The following is an 8,548-nucleotide window of genomic DNA, read 5'->3' as shown; positions in this document are numbered from 1 at the left end:
GGCGAGGGCACCGCGTATGACGGACGGCCTGGCCGCTGCTCCCTGGAGTCCACCTGCCCGTGCCGGTGACGTTCTTCCCAGGGCCGGATGCGTGGGGCAGGGAACGTCCCCGAGGGAGCAGCGCGTGGCAGGCAGCGTTCCCATGGAGTTCGCCAGAACTCCGCAGGGCCGACTGGGGTAAGCACTGAACGAGGAACGTCCAGGAGGAGCCCAGGCCCCTCCAGCAGCAACTCTGAACACTTTCCGGGCAGTTTCGCTGAACGGGACCTGCGCCTCTCACCCGCTGTCCTTTGAATTCGGGACATGTGCGTTTACAACCGCTTGGGGTGGGCGCTCCGGGGTCTCCTGTGGGGAGACCGAGGTGGGTGGAAGGCTCAGGGTCACAGAGCCGCGGGGACGTCCATCCCGAGACGGGAACGTGCTCGGGGCGGACTGTCCCCGGGACCCTCGGCTCTGGGCTCGCACACCACACTCCGGTGTCCTGCCCGACCGCACGCTGTGGAGACAGGCCACCCCCACGAGGGAACTGGGGGAGGCCCTGGGGAAGCAAGGCCCCTTGCGGACCGCACGGCCCCAGCACCCACCACGGCTTCAGACAGCGGGCCCCTGCCCTGTCTTCCGCTCCTGACCCCTGGGCAAACCCTGTCGCTTCTGCCCTCAAAGCCTCTCGGATGCGTCCACCGCCTCCACCCCCGCAGCTCCCAGCTGACCCCCCACCCCGCCCCACCCCACCCCTAAACCTCCCGTGGGCCCACTGCCTACAGAGTGACAGCCAGTGCCATGGGGTGGCCTGTCCCCACCCAGCCGCGCCCAGGGAAGCCGCCGCTCACAGCTGTGTGTATGTGATGTGTGTGCTCATGGGGGCGCGTACCCGCGCCCATGCGTGTGTGCGAGTGTGTGTGTGTGCGTGCACGTGCGTGTGCGTGGCGCAGCCAGCAGGGACAGCGGCCCCGCTAGATTCCGAGGCTGTGTCTGAGTCACCTCCCGCCGCAGGGAACGCAAGCTGGGGGCAGGAAGATAGGATCTAGGCAGACGGTGGATGATCGCATCTCCAGGTGGCTGAATGGGAGGAGGCTGGACACGTTCCGAGTGCGGCTCTGGCTCCGAGGGTAAAGCACCGGGAGCGACACCGCCGTGTGCCATCGCTAATGAGGCAGCTCACGACTGGTCCGGGCTCGCGTCTCCCCCACAGGAGGAGAGAGGAGCCCCGGGGCTCACACGTCACCCCAGTGCCGCTCGGAGGCCCAGGCCCGTCCCGGCGTCCCCGCCGGCGGGCTGCTCCTGGAGCCGGTCATCGGGGTGTGGGGGGGTGGGCAGCACGAGGGAGCAGCTTAGTGGGAAGTCGACTGTCCACGCACCGGGCCCCCGAGGACTCGGGGGGTCCCGCTCTGTGCGCCGCGGGGGCAGCGTGGCGGACAAGAGCAGCAGCAATACGAGTTCCGTCTGTCGCGCACGCAGCCTTTTAGCGGTGGGGCCAGAACCAGACCCAGGTCCGCCGGTCCCCCGGCCAAGTTCCTGACCGGCCCCGGGCCGCCCCGCGAACGCCGTGGTCTGACCTCGGAATGACGGCCGTCGGGTGAGCCTCCATCAAGTCTTCTCTGGTCACCCGGCGCCCCCGACAGGCCGGCTCCTCGGGGCGCCCTCGACACAGGACGCAAGCCCAAGGCTGCCAAGGGTGTGAGGGAGGCGAGGCGGGACGCGGCGGGCCGGGGACCAGACGTGGGGCTGCAGGGAGGGGACGCGTCCGCCTCCGCACGGCAGCCAGGTGGCCTGCTCTCTCCACACGCCGGGGGTGGCTCACGGCTAGGAACACGGGATGAACGCCTCGCTGACGCGACCGCAGAGCCAACAAGTACAGGGCAGCACAAGGCCGAGACCCGTGGGGGCCACCAAATGAGAGAGAGAGAGGCCGGGGCTCGGAGCTGCTGTGCTCTCGGGGGGGCGGCTGGGAGGCCCGGCTCTGACGACAGCAGGCAGACCCGCCCCACAAGGGGCCCCAGGGGAGCACCCCCCCCCCGTCTGGCCTTGGCCCAGAGCTCAGCACCCCCAGAGCTACTGTCCGCAGGGGCCCAGCACGGCCGTCCAAAACCCTGCCCGCAGGGTGACGTCCCGGGCCTCAAACTCTTGTTCCAAACACATCTTAAAACAAAGTGCCCAACAGACGAAGGGAACAGACACGCAAGGCCACACTGCCACGTGAACAAAACCGGCCAAATCAACAAAAAGTGAAGACAGGCCCTCAGAGATGCCGCCGTGGGAGCAGCGGGTAGATGTGAAAGCCGGGACCGGCTCGGAGGTCCTGCCAGAAAGCAGAAACCGTGGAACGTGAAATGTGCATGTTCGAAACCCCCACACGGGAGCCACACGGGAACCACACGGGAGCCACAGGACCCAAAACACAGGGACTCTCTTAGCTTCCCACAGAAGCACACGAGCCGTCACAGGACTCGCGCTCTGGGCTCTGGAGGAGATGCCGGGGCTAAAGCCAAGGAGCCCCAGGAGACTTCCGTCTCCTTCTAGAGGCTTCTAGAGGCGCCACATCCCTCGTAGCAGCTCCCCGGCCCCCGTCACGTCTCCTCTGACGCGAACCCTCCGCCTGCTCTTATGAGGACCCGGTGATGCATGGGACCCACCTGAATAATCCAGGGTCACCTCCCAGCTTGAGACCCCTAAGTGAATCACACTCGTGTGAGACGTGAAGACGGGGAGGCAGCACATTCAACAGGGCTCGGCTGGGGCGTGGACATCTTTCGGAGCCGTTGCCCTGCCCGCCTCAGTTTCCCCCTCACTCAGTCACAGGACAAGGACTCGACGGATGGGTCTGACAGCGAGTTTAAATCACAGCTGAAAAGACAAGTAGCAGAGTAGGAAATAGATGAGAAGAAAACACATCCAGAAAGACATGCGGACGAAGAAGGGACGGAAGGCACCAGGCAGAAAGAGACAGAGGGCACCGTGCGGCGGCTTCTGTAGAGTCCAGGAGGAAAAAGGGAGAGGCGCACTGATCCACAAGCCCCAGAAACCCACAGCTGAGAGCACGGGTCCCCGGGGCCGAGCTCCCGCCGGCACGCCGCTGGTGCCCTGGACGATTTCCTCCCTCGTGAGGCAGCTGGCTTGGAAAGCGGGGACCCCGAGATGCCGTCACCCGAAGGCACCACTCCCTCCACGAACACGCACACAGCAGCGGCTCCAAGCCGGGCACCTGTGTCAAGGCGGGTGAGACGCCGTGGGGCCTGAATGCTCATGTCCCCCAGACTCGCGCACCAAAGCCCCACACCCAGCACGTGGGTTTAGATGCAGTCATGAAGGAGGGGGCCCCGTGATGGGACTAGTGTCCTTACAGGAAGGAAGAGATTCTGGGTCTGCTTCTCTCTGTGCCGCGTGAGGACACAGTGAGCAGGTGGCCGCCGGCGAGCCCGGGACGGAGGCCTCACCAGAAGCCGACCGTGAGGCGTCCTGATCTCGGCCTTGCTGCCGCCGGTCTGTGAGCTCCGTACGCAGCCTGAGCTAAGACACGTGCCCCCTGTTCACGTAGCTGAGTCAGACAAACAAGACAAATGGGGGCTGCTGGGGAGGGTCCGATCTAGGGGTGGTGAGGTCAGACAGCCCGCCACAACACTGGAGGGAAGGAGGCGAGAGAGCGACCACTGGGTGTGCAGAGAAGACAGGCTCAGTCGGGAAAGAGCAAAGGCCCTGGGGTGCGCTGCGTCCTGAAAATCAGCCAGGCTCCCGAGGAAGAGGCAGGATGGTTTTCAGTATTTTGCAATGGATTAGAACTACCATGTTGACTTTCCTGTCGTTTCTTTGAGATTCCCCAACCAAAATACAAGTTACTTTTTTAATTTTTAAACTTTACTGTTTTTTCAAAGCTTTTTTTGAGAGAGAGAGAGAGCGAGCATGCACATGTGCACATGAGTGGGGGAGGGGCAGAGAGCGGGGCGGGGGGGCGGGGAGTGGAGAGAGAGAGAATCCCAAGCAGGCTCCATGCTGCCAGTGCAGAGCCTGACGTGGGGCTTGAACTCATGAACCGTGAGATCGTGACCTGAGCCGAAACCAAGAGTCAGGCGCTTTAACCAACAGCCCCCCAGGCGCCCCTCAAACTTCACGTTTAAATGAGCAGGACTGGAGTGACGGAGAAGAGGGGTGGGCATTCCTACTGCAGCTCAGAAGTGTGGGAAAGTTCTAGATGGCCAATGGCCGGAGTATGCAAGCCCCTGGACGAGTAGGGAGGTCCTGGATGCCAGCCAAGGCCCAGGCACCCACGATCGTCTCCCCAGGGCCTCAAGACCCGTTTCCCACCAGGGCGTCTAGAAGAGGTCTCAGGGGCCTCGGCCTCCGAGCTGCCCACGGCATGGCCCATTCACCCTAGGTATGATCAGGACTGCGAACAAAGGTGTCATTTCCCTCCGGATTTTGTGGGAGCAGAGGCCGGGGCTCCACAGGGAGGCCTGGCCGAGCGGCGGTGGTGTCTCTGGGGCGGGAGGGCGCTCTTGGAAGGGCGCAGGTGCAGCGCCCTGAGGGCAGTGCCCCCACTTGCTGCAGACGGGGCTCCCCTGGAGGGGGGCCGTGCTCTTGCCTGAACCGAAGTGTGAGTGCAGGGACCAGCGCAGGGCAGGCCAGGAGGCGAGAGCCTGGACGGGGGGTGGGTTTACTGCAGCTCCCGCTCTGTGCTAACCTTCACCTTTCCCAGTCGCTCAAACTGGGTTTCCAAAATGAACACAAACTGATTTTGCATTAAGCATTTTAAACTTTTTTCACTTTTTTTTTTTTTTTTCTAGAGGCCACGGTCATGGTCCAGGAGAGGGAGGGCGAGGTAGGGAGGGAGTGGAGTGGTCTGAGTGCACAGGGCACGTGTGAGAGGTGGCAGGCTCCGAGGCAGCAGGGGCTGCTCCTGGCTCGCAGGTTTGGGGCAGAAGAGCTGGAGGCGGGCAGCTGGAGGGCAGGTGCCCGGGGAGCAGGTGGCCACAGGAGCCAGGCTGGACCCGGGGCGGCGGTGGGGGGGGGGGGGGGGGGAGTCTGAGAAGGCCCGATGTCCAGGAGGGCAGGGCGGCTGCAAAACCAATCGGCCTCCTCTGTGCATCTGAGGCCGACCCCTGGGCGGGAGCCCCAGACCATCGGGGAGAGGAGGTGAAACCCCACTGACTCCTGAGGGCTTCTGGGTTCCGGGCCTGGCCGAGCCCAGCAGACAGAAGAAGGCGGGTCCCAGGGCCCCCGCGACGGGATGTCCCCTAGATCCTACGCCTGGCGAGCTGGGATGCCCCGAGGGCGACGCGTCTTCATGGCCACAGCCCCAACTGCGGGGGGCGCCTGGGAAAGCGGCCCCTGCGCTGAGCAGAGCCGGGGAAGCCTGGGGGAGCGGCCAGCAGAGCGCGTGTGCCACACACGCATCCTCTGGGTGATCAGAACCAAACCCGTCCAAGCCAAAACGGGCCGGCAGGGGCACCGAGGCTCGTCTGAGGAGGAACAGAGCCAGTGGTGTGCCCACACCCACAGAAGCGAAGGCGAGCACGGACTGGAGGAACAGGCCTCCGGGGAGCACTCGGGACACCGCGCACGCGGGGAGGCCTCGCGAACCAGGACCCGCAGAGACGACGGCCGGCGGGGTGGAGGCCGACCGGCGTAGACCTGGGACACAGAACCGCCGGACTCACCCTGTAACCCGCCGGGCTTGCTGTGTTCGAAAAGTGGGTGGGAAACCACTCTTCACTTCCTGACGGCCCCCAGGGAGGGCGGCCCACGCCTCTTCCACAAGTACCTCTGACCTCCTGGGCAGGGGGAGGGGACATGGGACTGGTGCAAAGAGCCACATTTGTCACGTGCGTTTGCAAAATTTAAAAGGCAACGATAGGGTTTGTTTGGTTGTTTTTTTTTTTTTGTTTTTTTTTTAACGTTAATTTATTTTTGAGACAGAGACAGAGCATGAACGGGGGAGGGTCAGAGAGAGAGGGAGCCACAGAATCGGAAGCAGGCTCCAGGCTCTGAGCCATCAGCCCAGAGCCTGACACGGGGCTCGAACTCCCCGACCACAAGATCGTGACCTGAGCCGAAGTCGGACGCTTAACCGACTGAGCCACCCAGGCACCCCTAAATGCTTATTTTATTTTTCAGAGAGAGAGAGTGGCAGAGCATGAGCAGGGGAGGGGCAGAGAGAGAGGGAAACACAGAATTTGAAGCAGGCTCCAGGCTCCAAGCTGTCAGCCCAGAGCCCGACACGGGGCTCGAACTCACAGACTGAGAAATCATGACCTGAAGTCGGACGCTCAACCGACTGAGCCCCCCAGGCGCCCCCGTTTGGTTTTTAAGTACAGCTGAGCAAAATCCTGGCTGACGGACTCCGAGCCGGAAGACACCCCGATTGCAGGTGTGCCCGCACCCCGCGAGTAGGGGTGTCACAGCCAGGCGAGGGGGGCCCTGAGAGGTGAGCCCCGGTCTAAGACCCGTGTGGGCACCACTGGTCCCCAAGCCTTCCAGGCCCAGGGAGGCTACGCCCTGGCACCAAGCTCCAGTGCGACCGCTCCTGGCCGCAGGCCGTGCTCGAAGTGACCCCCATCCCAGAAGCCCACATGTCAGACTGCAGGTCACAAACAACACGCCTACTGCAGGGCAGGACGGGGACCCTTCACGGGGACCGGCTGCCGCGCCCGCCCCGAGGCCCTCCGCGGCATTCTCCACACGGCTACCGCCCAGGTCCCGGGGCCACAGGCCACGTCGGAGCCGCTTGATGGAGGGTCCTGCGGAGTTGTGTGTAGGTGACAATTGGCGCGCGGCCACCGTATCTCGGCTCCACTTAGCATTCTAGCCCGTGGCCTCGCGGGTCCTCAGGGGCGGACCTCAGGTCACCCTGGGGGCACCCACATCCTGAAACCCCCTAGACCGGCTCGCACGACAGCCGGTGACACCCTCACGCAGAACATTCAGATCACACGTGGTCTCTTTAAAGCACCTCCAAGTCATTTTCAAAAACTTAAGAGTATCAAAAGGTTACATTTAATAATTTTTATTTACATTTTATATTCATTAATGTAATCTGTGTTTTACAAATTGTAATTTGCATTTTTAATCTCAGGATATACATTTAAATGCTTTAGCAGAAAATAACTTTGAAAACACTGAAAAATACTTTTTAATTTTTATATCTAACTTTAATTTACATAGTACATGGAAATGTATTCACATTTGGTATACTTTGGACATAATTATAGTTTTAAACAAATTTTAATTTTTTACGTTTTATTTGTTTTGAGAGAGAGAGAGAGAGAGAGAGAACAAAGGTGGGGAGGAGCAAAGAGAAGGGGACAGAGGACCTGAAGCAGGCTCCACGCTGTCAGCACAGAGCCCGACGCGGTGCTCTAACTCACAAACTGCGAGATCGTGACCTGAGCCAAAGGGGGACGCTCATCCGACTGAGCCGCCCAGGAGCCCCAAGATATTTTAGACCAACACTGTTAATAGATATTTAATGAAAATCTTAAATAATATAATTAATAACTGTGTTGAAATAAGGGTAAGGAATATAAATTTTATGGGATAAATATATAACACATAAATAACGTTTGTCTATACACAGAAAACCAGACCCGCACGGTAACAGTTAAACTCCGTGTGTTTTCACGTTTTGCCGTCAGGCCCGGGAGTATCTCCGTCAAGATGGGGGATGGGGGGGCGCCTGGGTGGCTCAGTTGGTTAAGCCTCTGACTTCGGCTCAGGTCGTGATCCCGCGGTCCGTGAGTTTGAGCCCCGCGTCGGGCTCTGTGCTGACAGCTCAGAGCCTGGAGCCTGCTTCTGATTGTGGGTCTCCCTCTCTCTCTGCCCCTTCCCTGCTCATGCTCTCTGTCTCAAAAATAAATAAACATTAAAAAAAATTAAAAACAAAAAGATGGGGGATGGGAACTTATTTCATAGTTTGTTAGCCCAGCGTTTTTGGTCTCCCCACGTGCCCCTGTGGTAGTCCCCTTGTGCGCTGCCTCTGAGCCCTCTGCTGTCTCCCTGGGGGGCCACGTGGAGCGAGGGGCTCCACCAGCCGGTCCACGTGGTCCTGTGGGACCCCTGCAGCGGCACAAAGCCCTGAGGTTTGGGGGTGCCTCCGCACAGCACCAGGCCACCCTGGCTGACAGAAGCAGCTCCCGCTGTGGACGCCCCACCAAGTCACACGCAGTCTGGGGACACCCAACGGCAGCACGAGTGGCCACCGAGGCTGGGCCCTGAGACACCCTCACCCCCCCGCCGGGTTCTACACCAGAGGAGCCCCTTCCTGGAATGCAGGCTCCTTGGGCCACACTGGCCGGGCGGGGGGCCGGCCCGTGCCCAAGGCAGACCCCCTGTCGTGCGGGAGCTCCGGGCAGGAGCCTCGGGTGTGACCCCTGTGCCGCCCGCGGTCTGCCGAGATGCAGGCAGGTGTGCGCAGGGGTCCGCCTCCCCCGATGGAGGCGGCAGGGCCCCTCCCCTGCGGTGACATTCCCCTGGAAGCCGAGCGTGTGCAGGCTGGCACGCTGCACATGATTCATGTGGCTGATTTATTACGACGAGCAGGCTAAATTTAGGTTAATTA

This window comes from Felis catus, chromosome C2, assembly GCF_018350175.1.
Source record: "Felis catus isolate Fca126 chromosome C2, F.catus_Fca126_mat1.0, whole genome shotgun sequence".
In the NCBI taxonomy this organism is placed as follows: Eukaryota; Metazoa; Chordata; class Mammalia; order Carnivora; family Felidae; genus Felis; species Felis catus.
The sequence above is the reverse complement of the archived record's forward strand: the minus strand, read 5'-3'. Positions refer to the sequence as shown.